The sequence below is a fragment of the Pelophylax lessonae genome (genome assembly GCF_965119305.1).
Source record: "Pelophylax lessonae genome assembly, chromosome: 11".
Lineage (NCBI taxonomy): Eukaryota > Metazoa > Chordata > Amphibia > Anura > Ranidae > Pelophylax > Pelophylax lessonae.
The window spans coordinates 188,784,253-188,800,999 of NC_138778.1; the positions used below are offsets into that span (position 1 = coordinate 188,784,253).

General features: G+C 45.0%; 1 protein-coding gene across 1 annotated transcript in view; it reads left to right on the plus strand.

The window, feature by feature from the left end:
• Positions 1-2,226: 2,226 nt before the first annotated feature.
• LIMD2 (LIM domain containing 2) overlaps positions 2,227-16,747 on the plus strand; it is a 48,498-nt gene continuing 33,977 nt past the window's right edge. The window contains exon 1 of the mRNA XM_082272003.1: positions 2,227-2,367. The gene's annotated coding sequence lies outside the window, so the exon portion shown is untranslated. The remainder of the gene's footprint in view (positions 2,368-16,747) is intronic.

The following is a 16,747-nucleotide window of genomic DNA, read 5'->3' on the forward strand; positions in this document are numbered from 1 at the left end:
TGGATGAATGGATGGAGGGAGTGGGGGAAGGGAGGTGGGGATGGAGGGAGAGGGGGGAGGAGGGGAGATAGGGATGGAGAGAACGGTGGAAGGCGGAGAGATAGGGAAGGGTGGAAGGAGGGGCGATGGGGATAATGGAAGGGTGGAAGGAGGGGAGCTAGGGATGGATGGATGGATGGGGTAGGGGGGGTGGAAGGATGGGGGAGGAAGGCTGGGTGGGAGGATAGACAGCAGTGGATGGAAGGGGATGGGGCAGGAATTGATGGATGGATGGGGGAGGGATTAGGTAAGGATGTATGGGGGGGGATAGGCATGGATGGATGAGGGATAGGTAGGCATGGATGGGTGAAAGGCTGGGTGGGGGGTAGACAGGAATGGATGGAAGGGGATGAGGGGGCGGGAATGGATGGGATGGGGGGGAAGGCATGGGTGGGTGGGGGTATAGGCAGGGATGGATGGATAGATGAGGGCTGGATGAGGGGGCAGGAATGGATGGATGGGGGGGTGGGTAAAGGCAGGGATGGATGAGGGACCGTTTGGCATGGAAGGAGGGAAGGCTGGGTGAGGTGAGGGGATGGGGGGCAGGCATGGATGGATGGGTGGGTGGTGGTATAGGCAGGGATGGATGGATAGATGAGGGATAGGTAGGCATGAAAGGAGGGAGGGCTGGGTGAGGGGATAGGCAGGAATAGATGGGGGGGAGGCGTGGATGGATGGATGGATGGATGAGGGATGGGTAGGCATGGAAGGAGAGAGGGCTGGGTGAGGGGATAGGCAGGAATGAATGGAAGGGGATGAGGGGGCAGGAATGGATGGAAGGAGATGGGGGAGCAGGGATGGATGGGTGGGGGTATAGGCAGGGATGGATGGATGAGGGATGGGTAGGCATGGAAGGAGGGAAGGCTGGGTGAGGGGATAGGCAGGAATGGATGGAAGGGGGGTTAGTATGGATGGGTGGGGGTATAGGCAGGGAGGGATGGGCAGGCATGGAAGGAGGGAAGGCTGGGTGAGGGGATAGGCAGGAATGGATGGAAGGGGGGTTAGCATGGATGGATGGGTGGGTGGGGGTATAGGGAGGGATGGGTAGACATGGAAGGAGGGAAGGCTGGGTGAGGGCATAGGCAGGCAGGAATGGATGGAAGGGGGGGCAGGCATGGATGGGTGGGTGGGGGTATAGGCAGGGAGGGATGGGAAGGCTGGGTGAGGGGATAGGCAGGAATGGATGGAATGGGGGGGGGGGCAGGCATGGGTGGGTGGGGGTATAGGCAGGGATGGATGGAGGGATGGGAAGGCTGGGTGAGGGGATAGGCAGGAAAGGATGGGATGGGGGGGCAGGCATGGATGGGTGGGTGGGGGTATAGGTAGGGATGGGTAGGAATGGAAGGAGGGAAGACTGATCGAGGGGATAGGCAGGAATGGATGGAAGGGGAGGGGGGATCAATGGAGGAGGGAGGGGAGAGTGGGACAGAGGCATGGATGGATTGAAAGAGGGCAGACTAGGAAGACAGAGAGGGTAACATCTATATAGGAGAGATCCAAAATGGATGGATGAAAGAAAAGGAGGAAGAGTGAAGGGGGGTGCGATAAAGAGTGGGGGGGGGGGGGATTATCAAACGAATCAGTAACTTGATTAGTCTCTGCGACAGGCTTGCAGTTTATTTTGCTGGTTTTCCTGAGCATTCCCAACATTCTGAGACAAACTTCTTACTGAAGATGAGACAGATTTTCACTGTAAGCAGACGCACCATTCCCAGCCGTGTACACAATGGCGTTTTGGTAATGCGCAGCAACACGCGATAAATGGTGGTGCACGTAGATTTTTCTACAAGTGCGCTGTGTTGCTAGATGCATGGAACTTGCGTAGCAGTAAAGTGCGCCCCATAGTGTGAATGGGCCCCAAAAAGCGTTCGGAGTCCAGTTTCGTGCTGTCGCAATATAACCATGTCAGAATTAATAAATGTCTAAAATCAAATATAGGGAATCCAGAATGAGAATTTTATTGGTTTGGAATTGTCACCCTTTCTTGGGATAAACTTTGGAAATGATAGGATGCAACAACAAATGGGGGATCAGCTGAGTGCAATGAAAGCTGCCTTCCGATTGGCTGCTGTGAGTTGGGGCACTTTTGTGTTTTTAGGTAAGGAGACATCTGGGACAGAGGAGGAGGAGGAGGAGGATGGAGTCCAGTAGAAGCACTGGGGGAGGGTGGTAGGGGATGGAGGGAGACAGATAACAAGGGAGGAGAGGAAGAGGGGGAGGGGGAGGCTGTTGCATGAAGCCGCCACACAAAGGACCTTGCTTGTGAAACAGAGAGAGAGCGAGCAGAAGGAGGAAGAGTCATCTCAGAGGAGGGTAACCAGGAATGAGGTGAGTGACCCTCTGCCAGCTCAGCATTGCATGCCCGCCTATGTCCAACCATGCTCTGCCAGGCCACCGTCTACAGCTGCTGCACAATGACAGCCGGCAAAGCGGGGGACCTGAACAATGGCACACAGGCTCATTCAGTGTGGAAAGTGCGATAACCCATAGCAACCAATGAGAATTTGTCTCTTCTGACGGCGAGCCAAAATCCCATTGGTTTCCGGTACTTTGCCCACTGCCATCGATCTTTGCACTTATTTATAGAATAAGCAAGCTTTTGTATAGATAGATAGATGCAAATGATCCCCATTTCCCATGTCAGCACATGCAAAGCAGTAACCCAACACCCATATCGCCGGCCGGGGCCACTGTCCGTATTGTTCCCTGCCATCGCCATATTCTTCATCTGGAAATCGGTGCCCGGTAACTTTTTTATTTTTTAATTTCCAGTACTGGACCTTAAAAAAATTCTGAATGATAGAGAGTTTATTATTCATACATTGAGGTTATAGAGTACATATTTATAGGCCAGCATCATTTAACTTCAAACAAAAGTGTTTAAAGTGCATGTAAACCATAACCACATGCGTTTGGTTGGCTAAATTTCTGTTTATTGTAAGCAGTTGACATGCATTTGTAATTAAAACCTTTTTCATGCTTTGTTACATCAGTGCAGCTGATCTTCTGTGGCCCATTTGCAGCCACTTCTGATCTACATGCAAAGTAGAGATGGCTACATGGCATTTTTCAGGACCGGCTAATGAGCATGGGAACAGTCATGTATTTGTTTTATTTCAGGTACTTATAGAGCGCTGTCAATTTACGCAGTGCTTGACATATACATTGTACATTCACATCAGTCTCTGCCTTCAAGGAGCTTACAATCTCTAAGGTCCCTAACTCACATTCATACATACACACACATACTAGGGCAAATTTAGACAGGAGCCAATTAACCTACCAGCATGTCTTTGGAGTGTGGGAGGAAACCGGGGTACCCGGAGGAAACCCACACAAGCACAGAGAGAACATGCAAACTCTAGGCAGGTAGTGTCGTGGTTGGGATTTGAACCAGTGACCGTTTGCTGCTAGCCGAATGTGCTAATTACTACACCACTGTGATGCCATAGGGCTCCTTTAGACCTACAGTATGTCCCATAACGACCAACTTCCTGATTTTGACCACAGCAGAGTATGCCCACATAATCCGCTTTGGAATAGTCACTTAGGGCCCCTTTGGCTCTACAGTATGTCCAATACTGTGACCACAGCAGAGTGTGCCCACATAATCAGCATTGACACAGTTGCTTAAGGCTCCATCAGACTTCTGTCCAAAGACATGCTGGATTCCTGTGGTGACCACAGCAGGGTATGCCCACATAATGAGCATGGGAACAGTCACTTAGGGCCCCTATAGACCTACAATATGTCCAATAACAGCCAACTTCCTGATGGTGACCACAGCAGAGTATGCAACATAATCCGCTTTGGACCAGTTGGGGCCCCTTTGGATACACAGTATGTCCAATAACATGCCAACTTCCTGATGGTGACCACAGCAGAGTATGCCCACATAATCCGCTTTGGAACAGTCGGGGCCCCTTTGGATGCACAGTATGTCCAATAACATTCCAACTTCCTGATGGTGACCACAACAGAGTGTGCCCACATATTTAGCATTGGCACCGTTGCTTAGGGCCCTGTCAGACCTATGTCCAAAGACGTTACCCCTAGTATATGTATGTAGGTATGTGAGCTAGGGGCCTTAGATTGTAAGTGCCTTAATACAGGGACTGCTGGTGAATGTTGGAGATAAATAAATACCTATAATGATAATAATAATAATGTGCTGTGATAATGTGCGGCACTTTTATGTGCTGCCCTCTGATCCCTTTATTTAGAGCAGCACCCCAAAACACAAGAGCAGCAGGGTGCCAATGGTCCCAGGACCCCAAGCTGCAGATTACCACAATGAACATGCTGTACACTGCGTTAAGAAGTTTAAGTTCTTTGGCGTACTTTGGCAGCCCATTTAAAATGCATGTCTTACTGCAAAGCATAGGTTGCTGCAAAATCTGAATGGGCCTCTTATAGTCTCCAGTGGAAGTGCATGTGACAAAGTGCCACTACTGTGAGATGGGGTCAGAGCATTGTCACCCTATAACAGGAAGTACCTGAACAAGGACTTTTCATGGCAGGATCACCGGGTGTTTTTTTTTATTGAAAGACGTAAAATCTTGTATACTACATTTAAAAGTATATGAATATCCAATTGCATATATTTTTGTGTGTGTATAAAGCAGTGTTTCTCAAATCCGGTCCTCGGTTTGCAAGATAACTGAAATACATCCCAGGTGATATCATTTGCTGCTCAGTGACTGCAGTATTCTAGTCTGCATCTTCCCAAGGTAATACTTAAAATCTGGCCTGTTAGTGTGCCCTGAGGACCGGAGTTGGTATAAAGTATAAAAAAAATGGGGTTGATTTACTAAAATGGATAGTGCAAAATATGGTGCAGCTGTGCATGGTAGCCAATTGGCTTCTAACTTCAGTTTTATTCAATAAAGCTTTTACAAAAAAAAAAAAAAAAAAAAAACCCTGGAAGCTAATTGGTTTGTATGCAGAGCTGGACCAGATTTTGCTCTGTCCAGTTCTAGTAAATCAAGCCCAGTATGTATGTATTTATGTTTGTGTGTGTGTGTGTGTCTATATATGATATTGTAGTATTAAGACATTAAGACATGAACTGCAAGCCAGTTGTGAATATATAAACTTTTGTGGATAAGTTGCAAATTCAGATAATATTGACTTTTGTACTAATTTCCAGCTAGCATTCCCTCCATCGGAGTGCTAGCGAAAGAACATGACATCAGTGCGCTGCCATGGGGACACTATAAATGACACAATGACCGCTATGTGTTTCATACTAGCTCCAGGCTGGGGCAAAACAAAGGATTTTCACGTATTCGTTAAGAAGTTCTAACTCTTTAGTGTAGCCATCCACAGCAGCCAATCAAACTTCATTTTGCTGAAGTAAATATGAATTCTGATTGGCTGGCATGGGTTACTGTATATAAGACTTGGAGAATTTTATTGGATAAGGTAAAGCTTTTAAAGTGTATCTTTAGGTAAAACTTTTGTTTTGCGTAGAATAGGGAAGGGATAGACCCCCTGTAAAGTCTTTATTCCTGTCTTGTTTCCCCATTAGGGAGATTCACCACTCTTTGTCCCAATGACCATTGTCATTGAATCAAAAAGTGAGGGGGGAGACCACTTCCTCCTAATCTTTACAAAATGTTCTGAACTGGATGCAGGCGCATGTACATATGGTCAAGCATGGGAAGTTACAGGCCTGCTGTTTAATATTAAGAAATAATATGGGTTAGTATCCAGGATCACCCTTATACATAAATTAACTAAATAAATAAATGACACCACACCTTTCTTTTGTTGGAATAAAAATTCTTTAGGCCGCGGCCATTTATTATTTGCAATAAAACATAAATAAATAAATAATTTAAAATATAACAATATCTGAAATACTGTAAGCCACCCGATCACCAAGATCCGGGTGCCATTAAAATGATACATCATCAAAACTTTATCCATAACATATAAACATAATGTCCCCCTTTGCAAAACAAAGGTGACCCTCAAATAATAAATTTAGCCGCGACATCCAAGGGAGGGGGGGGGGGGGAAGCTGAAGTTCTCTTCTTGTCCTCACAGAGACGACTGAATGAAAAAGGCGGCAGCGAGCCCCTTAAATAGCCCAATACTGAGCCAGAATCAACTGGTTTAAGGCTCTGGACCTACTAATTTGAGCGGGAAGATGACTGTTCCACGAAATCTCCCCAGATACAGGGCTAATATTTGGGCGGGAAAACCCCGCAGTTCAAAAAACTCCCTAGTTACAGCCCTATAATGAGCGGGAAAATGAACACAGGAGGGCCGGGTCAAAAGTTCATATGACCTCAGTAACCCATACCTACTTTAACCTAACCTAGCACCTACTAATAATTTCTCAATAGGCCTAACTTAATTTTATATTAACTGCCCTGTTAACTAACCCATGGGGAAAATAAAGGCATAAAATATGCCCATTTTCCTTACATGGGTTAGTATCCAGGATCACCCTTATACATAAATTAACTAAATAAATAAATGACACCACACCTTTCTTTTGTTGGAATAAAAATTCTTTAGGCCGCGGCCATTTATTATTTGCAATAAAACATAAATAAATAAATAATTTAAAATATAACAATATCTGAAATACTGTAAGCCACCCGATCACCAAGATCCGGGTGCCATTAAAATGATACATCATCAAAACTTTATCCAAAAGACAGGAGGGAATTAATTCCCTCCTGTCAACCCCCACACCGCGGCCTTTTCAATACAAGTGCCTAAGTTGGTATTGAAAATATCCAAACCGATTTCTGAAAGGTGGGTGTCATCTGACCTGTATAAACTATTAACCCAACCCTCTAATTCTAGGTGACGGAAAGAAAAGAAACCCATCTGAGGTAAAAACTTCTCAACTGCTTTATTAACGCGCTTTCTTATTTTCTCAAGCGGCTTAAGGTGTTTGAACTTATGCCATGCTAGTCTCGGGACAATTTCGGAAAAAACCACTAAAATGCTGGGGAAGTGCAACTTTATTAACTGAAAATCATCCCTGATCCTAAATATCAAGTCCAAAGTCCTATCCTTACCTATGTCGTTGCCCCCGAGATGGACTATGAGTACATCCGGGGGGCAATTAAACTGTAACAACCTAAAAATTGCGAAACGAAACTCGGACCATTTCATCCCTCTTTTGCTAAACCAAAATACTTTAAATTTTGTGATATCCAGACCCAAGTTCTCCTTGTAAGATCTGCCTTCAGCTCTCAGTCTCGCCCAGTGTACAAAGGAATGCCCCAGGATCCAAATCACCCGCTGTTGACCTAAAAAGATTATGAAAACGGATTAGGACGAATGTAAGATATGTAAGCATTCGATTTCCATCTACCTATACCTTTAAGTACCTCACCTTTCAAACCTAATCTAGCCGCCTCAGTGGCAGCCCCTATCCTAAACGAATGGGATGACAACTTTTCTTGCTCTAGACCCAGCTTGTGCAAACATTTATTAAACACACTGTTGAACTGGTATCTGGACAATGGTTTACCAGACATATGTACAAAGAATAGCTTACTATCCCACGGCCTGACCCGTTGAAACCTTTTTAGCAGTAATACAGGGCAAACTTTGGAGCCTACAAAACTGTTTAGATGAACCCATTTGCCTATACCTAGTTGGTCCGTTTTAGAATAACGGATAAAGAGATGTGCTTTGTGCTCCGAAACAATCAGATCGGAAGCAAACAAACCAGCATCTTTAAATCTACCATCTGGGATCAATTCGGATATACGCAGAGCTGCAAAAAACATTAGACTAAATGCAGCCTGAAACAAAACTGCCTCAAATTCTGAATAACAGACAACATTGCAAACGGAACAAAGCTGTTCCAGCAGCTCCAAAGTAACCGGCTTTCTAAGGTCCTTGCCTCGGTTACTTTTCCTGTAACCTTTAAGAGCTTGCTTAACTGAAAAATAAGACGTGCATGGTGGCAAGTCCCTAAGTCTGTTAAAAAATGATATCCCCGCCAATATTCTATTGGCATGTGACCAAGACATCCGTTTCAGGAAAAGAGAATTAAGAAATAGTAAAACTGAATCTTCTGAAATTTGACTTGGCTCCAAATTATGTTCGTGCAGAAAAGACACCCACATGACCCAAGCCGACTTATATCCAGCTAGGGTGGATGGGGCCAAAGACTTGTCAATATTATAGTTGATAAGCTCTAGACCAGGTCCCATAAATGTTGTGGGTAAGGAAAGCCCGAACGATCCGCCTCTGGGTAAATGCTGAAAAACTTCTCTACCTGCAGGCGAGACAGAGAATCTGCCATGGAGTTGTCCTTACCAGGGATGTACTTTGCTTTTAACCAAATATTCAGTTGCAAACATTTAAAAACTAGAAATCGCAGCAATTTTATTACCGGCAGAGATTTTGCTGACAGACAATTTATGGCGAACATGACGCCTTTATTGTCTGTGCTAATTAACAAACGCTTATTCCTATAATGATGACCCCATATCTCCAGTGCCACCAAAATAGGAAAGAGCTCAATCAGCACACTGTTCCTCGTGTAACCCATGGAAATCCATCTCCTGCACCAGTTATCCGCACACCAGTGGGACCTCCAGATTGCCGCGAATCCCACGGAACCCGCCGAATCCGTGTATAAGCAAAAATCGGAATCTAGAATAAAATCTTCTTGCCAGATTGATTTACCGTTGAATCCTATTAAAAATTGTGTCCACACCAACATGTCTTCACGTATTTCATGAGGCAACCTGACGTGCGCTGACGGCGATTTTAGTCCCGAAATTGCAAGATACAGTTTTCTAGAAAAAAGTTTACCTAAAGGAATGATTCTCGAGGCGAAAGCCAATAAACCTAATAACGATTGCATTTCCTTTAGGCAAACCTTGCGTTTGCGGATCACTGTCAGTAGTAGTCTAGTTAGTTTTGTGACCTTTTCTTCTGGGAGACTAAATTCCATTAAAACTGAATCTATCGTTATCCCTAAAAATTCAATACGAGTGGATGGCAAAGATGTCTTTTCCTGAGCCAAGGGGACCCCAAAACTTCTGCAAATGTCTTGAAAAGTATTCAGCAGAAACAGACAGTCCTGTGACCCACCTGAACCCAGGAAAAGAAAATCGTCCAAATAGTGAATAGTGTTCCTCAAACCTGACTTCTGGTCAACCACCCATTCTAAAAATGACGAAAAACACTCGAAATAAAAGCAGGACAGCGAGCATCCCATTGGTAAACATCTGTCAAAGTAAAATAAATTCTCAAAGAAAAAACCTAAAGAGTTAAAACATTTCGGGTGAACTGGTAAAAGCCGGAAAGCTGACTTGATATCGGCTTTAGCCATCAAAACTCCTTTACCTAAACGCCTAAGCTTAACTAACGCATCTTCAAATGAAGAGTACTGAACCGTTGCCCATTCATCCTCTATTTGATCATTCAACGATCCTCCCTGCGGATAGGACAGGTGATGAATGAGCCTATAAGAATTAGGCTCCTTTTTCTGCACTATCCCCAGGGGGGAGAGCCGAAAATTCTCAAAAGGAGGAGAGGTAAATGGGCCCATAAATCTACCCAAACTGATTTCTTTGTTAATTTTGTCTAAGACTACTTCTTTTAAACCACTAACCGATTTTAGATTCTTCACAAAAGCACACCCTTGACCTTCGAAGGAGGGGAGCGAAAAACCTTCACTGAAACCCTCAAACAACAGGTCAGCCTTCAACTTGTCGGGGTACTGTTGAAGCCAGGTTGACATGCTTCTGAGATTCACTGGGGTTGAAGCTTTTGGGAATACCGGCAGCTGATTGATTCGTTGCCTGCATCCTCTTAAAACATTTGGCGATTGGATGCGCCCCCGAACAGAAGGCGCATTCATGTTTGTAACGACATGAGCCGGGCCATCGGCATTGTGACTCGTTAAAATTAAAACAAACTCCTTTTTTAAAGCTAGTGGACGTTTGTTGTGATTGTTGTGTGTAATTTGATCTAGTAAGAAATGGCTTCTGGGGAAGGAAAAGGTCCAACCACAGACTAACATCCTTAACGCCCCACTTAAGATTAGGTTGTACAGCTAACTTCTGTCTAAAAGCTACGTCATAGCTGTACCACGCTGTTCCGCCAAAGTGTTTATAGGCTTCTAGGATGATGTCCATATGTTGGAACAGCCCCAAGCTCTTGTTAGGAAATCTCTCGCAAACAACTGCAGAGTAAATAAAAAATGCTTGAAGCCAGTTGTTAAAAGACTTTGTAACTGGCCTTTTTCTATCCTCTTCTTCTTTCTTATCCGACTTGGAGAAGAACTCCCTGGAAGATGGCAATAAGGAAAGGATATCAATAAAGGCTCCTTGCCAAATTTTATCTTTCATGGATTCCGATAAATGAAAGCCTAAGGACGAGACTTCACATGTTAAAGGTTCCTTTAAAGCCACCTCAGGCAAATTTTGTTCCCGAGCCAACCTAAAAGAGTTGACATTTCTGTCACTATTTGTGGTGCATTGTCCAGGGACCGAACCAGGGTGTGATTCCCTATTCATGCCTTCTCTAACCTCGCCACAAGGTGGCAACCATACTTCACTAGCATTGTGGCTAAGCCTTTGATCATCTCTTTCCATCAGGGATCTAAAATCAGAAAAGAATTTCCCAAATAAGCTAAACATGTCATCTTTAACCGGCCGTCTTCCAGACTCACCGCTAAGAAAATCTGAGTCCCCGGCGTTGCCGCATCCATGCTCCCGCTCCGCTCCACCTGTGGGAAAAAAGATCTGCCTCTGTGCAGACAGGTTACCGCTTCTCTCACCTGTCACCCTGTCGGGCTGACTTGTGGATGAGTGCCCTCTGACCTCTTCGGCCGCTTGCGTCCCCGCCGGCCGTCCTGCTGCCGCCGCTGCCTCCGCTCTTGAAGCCTCCGATGCTGCTGCCTTTGCCGCTGTCGCCGACCCGCTACTCTTCTGCCGACTCGCTGACCGCTGTTCCTTCTGCTGCCCGGGGTTCCTGTGGGGAGAAGAAGGGGGAGAAAATCTTCGCCGGGGCGTCCTCTTCCGTTTCCCGGAGACCGCGTCACAACCGGAGGTGACGGAACTTCCGCGGCTGCGCATTGACGAATGCGACCGCTCCTCCTCATCCGGCTCCGGTGACGCCATCACTCCTCCGCCGGACTCCTCCACGCTCTGAAGACAACTCCCGGCCTCCGCCGCTCCGCTGACGATGGGTCTTCTCGTCCCGACATCTGCTGGCTGGCCGACCGATTCTTCCAACGGCAGGTCCAGGCACCGACGGATCCAATCCTCGCCTCCCGCGCCGCCGGCCCGCTCTATGAGACGTCTCATCAGGCTCATCTTCAGATCACGGTAAGAGTCTTCAGTCTTCACTGTACAACAGCCAAAAACTTCTCAAGTTGATAGCTGCACACAGGAGACTTGAACCCGTCGACCTGTCTTCCGAGAAGCCGGGGAAAAAATGCTGAGGGGAAGCTGAAGTTCTCTTCTTGTCCTCACAGAGACGACTGAATGAAAAAGGCGGCAGCGAGCCCCTTAAATAGCCCAATACTGAGCCAGAATCAACTGGTTTAAGGCTCTGGACCTACTAATTTGAGCGGGAAGATGACTGTTCCACGAAATCTCCCCAGATACAGGGCTAATATTTGGGCGGGAAAACCCCGCAGTTCAAAAAACTCCCTAGTTACAGCCCTATAATGAGCGGGAAAATGAACACAGGAGGGCCGGGTCAAAAGTTCATATGACCTCAGTAACCCATACCTACTTTAACCTAACCTAGCACCTACTAATAATTTCTCAATAGGCCTAACTTAATTTTATATTAACTGCCCTGTTAACTAACCCATGGGGAAAATAAAGGCATAAAATATGCCCATTTTCCTTACATTCTATCTACATCCAGTCTGTTCTTGCTATGTGTGTTATTGTTTCTATTCACAATGTGCATCCCATCTATATTGTATATGTGTGTAAAAAGTTTAAACACATATTTTGAAGGAGGAAAAGTGAGGAAAAATCTAAAATTGTGGAGGTATCCTAAGGAAAACTTCTAATGGGGACACCTGCTCCCAAGACAACTAAAGAGGGCAATTCCCTCACTTTGGAGATAAGCGCTAACTTCCTGCTTCATCTCTGGGCCAGGAAGTGAAGGGATATCTCCCTAATTGTACAAACCGAAAACAGTGGTAGGGGGTTTAACCTTTCCCTACTCTATCCAAAACAAGCAAAAAATGGCTATACATACAATTTAATGACAAAGAAACCAATAAAAACTAAAGGAAACACATGTAAACCTTACACTTTTGTTACCTTTTTTTTTTTTTTTTTTTTTTAGTCTGTGCCTGATGTACATAGCTAAAATTTAAATTGTAGCAGCGGATTTAAACCTACAAAGGATTAGTCCAACAGTAATGCGTAGGGATGTAAAAAACAGAGGAGAGGGAGCTGGGCCCAGACCCAGAGCAGTGAGGTGACCGAAGACATGGAAGCATGAAAAGGCCAAATGATAGTAACATACAGGTCCCTCTCAAAAAATTAGCATATTGTGATAAAGTTCATTATTTTCTGTAATGTACTGATAAACATTAGACTTTCATATATTTTAGATTCATTACACACAACTGAAGTAGTGCAAGCCTTTTATTGTTTTAATATTGATGATTTTGGCATACAGCTCATGAAAAAAACAAAATTCCTATGTCAAAAAATTAGAATATTTCATCCGACCAATAAAAGAAAAGTGTTTTTAATACAAAAAAAGTCAACCTTCAAATAATTATGTTCAGTTATGCACTCAATACTTGGTCGGGAATCCTTTTGCAGAAATGACTGCTTCAATGCGGCGTGGCATGGAGGCAATCAGCCTGTGGCACTGCTGAGGTGTTATGGAGGCCCAGGATGCTTCGATAGCGGCCTTGAGCTCATCCAGAGTGTTGGGTCTTGCGTCTCTCAACTTTCTCTTCACAACATCCCACAGATTCTCTATGGGGTTCAGGTCAGGAGAGTTGGCAGGCCAATTGAGCACAGTAATACCATGGTCAGTAAACCATTTACCAGTGGTTTTGGCACTGTGAGCAGGTGCCAGGTCGTGCTGAAAAATGAAATCTTCATCTCCATAAAGCTTTTCAGCAGATGGAAGCATGAAGTGCTCCAAAATCTCCTGATAGCTAGCTGCATTGACCCTGCCCTTGATAAAACACAGTGGACCAACACCAGCAGCTGACATGGCACCCCAGACCATCACTGACTGTGGGTACTTGATACTGGACTTCAGGCATTTTGGCATTTCCCTCTCCCCAGTCTTCCTCCAGACTCTGGCACCTTGATTTCCAAATGACATGCAAAATTTGCTTTCATCTGAAAAAAGTACTTTGGACCACTGAGTAACAGTCCAGTGCTGCTTCTCTGTAGCCCAGGTCAGGCGCTTCTGCCGCTGTTTCTGGTTCAAAAGTGGCTTGACCTGGGGAATGCGGCACCTGTAGCCCATTTCCTGCACACGCCTGTACACGGTGGCTCTAGATGTTTCTACTCCAGACTCAGTCCACTACTTCCGCAGGTCCCCCAAGGTCTGGAATCGGTCCTTCTCCACAATCTTCCTCAGGGTCGGGTCACCTCTTCTCGTTGTGCAGCGTTTTCTGCCACACTTTTTCCTTCCCACAGACTTCCCACTGAGGTGCCTTGATACAGCACTCTGGGAACAGCCTATTCGTTCAGAAATGTCTTTCTGTGTCTTACCCTCTTGCTTGAGGATGTCAATGATGGCCTTCTGGACAGCAGTCAGGTCGGCAGTCTTAACCATGATTGCGGTTTTGAGTAATGAACCAGGCTGGGAGTTTTTAAAAGCCTAATGCCCCATACACAACGTGCAGATTATCTGCAGACTTTTGTCTGCAGACTTACCAAAACCATATAATATGAGGTCAAATCTAAACACTTTCAATTTGTATGCAATCCGGCAGGCCCTTGCACTACATAGAAAAGGTAAGTCTGCAGACAAAAGTCTGCAGATAATCTGCATGTGTGTATGGGGCATCAGGAATCTATTGCAGGTGTTTAGAGTTAATTAGTTGATTAGGTTAATAGCTCGTTTAGAGAACCTTTTCATGATATGCTAATTTTTTGAGATAGGAATTTTGGTTTTTCATGAGCTGTATGCAAAAATCATCAATATTAAAACAATAAAAGGCTTGCACTACTTCAGTTGTGTGTAATGAATCTAAAATATATGAAAGTCTAATGTTTATCAGTACATTACAGAAAATAATGAACTTTATCACAATATGCTAATTTTTTGAGAGGGACCTGTATACAGGCAAAAACAAATGGGAGAGGGGGCTGACAAAGTCCACCAGACCCACAGCAGTGAGATGACACGACTTATGAAGTAGAGAGGGAGCTAACTTGAGTCCAACAGACTCAAATAGATGAGAGGTATGGAAGCTTGGATAGGCCAATAGAGGGTAGAACATTCAGGCCAAAACATGTAGGGGAGAGGGGGCTGACTGAGTCCACCAGACCAAGAGCAATGAGGTGACAGGAGGTATGTAAGCTTGGAAAGTCAAGAAGAAGGTAGGACATACTGGCCAAAACACAAAGACGAAAAGAGCTGACTGAGTCCACCAGAGCAATGAGTTGATGGGAGGTATGTAAGCTTGGATAGGCCATGAGAAGGTAGGACATGCAGGCCAAAACACGAAGAGGAAAGCGGGCTGATGGGAGTCCACAAGACCAAGAGCAATGAAGTGATGGGAGGTATGTAAGCTTGGAGAGGCCAGAAGAAAGTAGGACATGCAGGTCAAAACATGAATAGAAAAGGGGGATGACTGACAAAATAATGCATGTTGATGTATGCACAGGTGCAAATACAGTCTAAAACAAGACAAGAGCCGAGCGACCCAAGGTAAAGGGGTATTATTCCATTCCATAGCAACCACAGTAAAAATATGAATTCTAATTGGTCGCTATAGGTGTATTTTGCGCACAGCCATTGCACTGCTTGACTGAATAAGTCTTTAGTTGACCTCCTGTACTGCTGTAAATTATCATTACATGAATATGCCTGCTTCTCTTTTGGAGAAGACTAGTAAACCAAGGCTGTTTTTTAGGTTCCATCCTGATACTTCTAGAATATTTAAAACTTTGGGATAATAGATGAATGGAGGCAATATTGTAAAGGGTTTACTTAAATTTTCCAGCTACAAGGCTGTATTCCTTGTAAGTTGTATTACCTGTTGTTTATGTATAAATGCAGCTGGGGCCCTGCCATCGCCTCTTGGGAACAATGTTCTATTACACTTCTCAGACAAGCCCGTCTATTACATAGAATGGCTTCTAGATTAGGCTGACGAAGTGAAAAGGGTTCGCTCTTTATTGCCATTTTTTTATTAACTTGTTTTGCCATTGTTAAGTAGTTCAGACTGTACTGAGATGAGCAACATTTCCGGTAGACAACTTGTATACTTTATTAAAGTCAACCCTTGGACACATATAGACTATATTGCCAAATGTATTGGGACGCCTGCCACACATGAATTTTAATGGCATCCCATTCTTAGTCCGTAGGGTTCAATATTGAGTTGGCCCACTCTTCTCAGCTTTAACAGCTTCAACAATTCTGGGAAGGCTGTCCACAAGGTTTAGGAGTGTGTCTATTGGAATGTTTGACTGTTCTTCCAGAAGCGCATTTGTGAGGTCAGGCACTGTTGTTGGACGAGAAAGCCTGACTCGCTGTCTCCGCTCTAATTCATCCCAAAGGTGGTGTTCTACCAGGTTGAGGTCAGGACCCTGTGCAGAACAGTAAAGTTCCTCCACCCTAAACTCGCTCATCCATGTCTTTATGGACCTTGCTTTGTGCACTGGTACACAGTCATGTTGGAACATGAAGAGGCCATCCCCAAACTGTTCCCACAAAGTCGGGAGCATGAGAATGTTCAAATGTCTTGATATGGTGACGCTTTAGGAGTTCCCTTCACTGGAACTAAGGGTCCAAGCCTAACCCCTGAAAAACAGCCCCACACCATAATCCCCCATCCACCAAATGATTTGGACCAGTGCACAAAGTAAGGTATGGATGGGCGAGTTTGGGGAGGAGGAACCTGACTGGCCTGCACAGAGTCCTGACTTCAACCTGATAGAACACCTTTGGGATGAATTGGAGTAGAGACTGCGAGCCAGGCCTTCTTTTCCCACATCAGTGCCTGACTTCACAAATGTGCTTCTGGAAGAATGGTCAAACATTTCCACAGACATACGCCTAAACCTTATGGACAGCCTTCCCACAAGAGTTGAAGCTGTCAATATTGAACTCTACAGACTAATGCCTCGTACACACGCAACGATTATCGGCCGACCGATCGTCCGACTTTTGTCCAGAGTGGTGTTTTGTTGGTTGGAATGTGCCTAGACTGCACACGAATTTTCTCGGCCAACAAAAATCTACTTCAGAAGTGATGTCATGTGCTGGTTTACTTTCCGTGTGTTTTTTCTTCTCTGAGAATGCCCAGTCTTGCTCATCAGATTTTTGTCTGCCGAAATCTGTACTGACTGACGGAAAATCGGCTGTTGTGTTGACGGCCAACAAAAATTTTATAGCCTGCACACCAGATTATTTTCGGCTGAAAAGTTGGCGTCGGTTGTTGGAAGCATCATACTAACAAGCCGGAAATCGGCCAATCGGACGTTGGCCGAAAATTCACGGCCAATTATCGACGCGTGTGTACGGGGCTTAAGACTGGGATGCC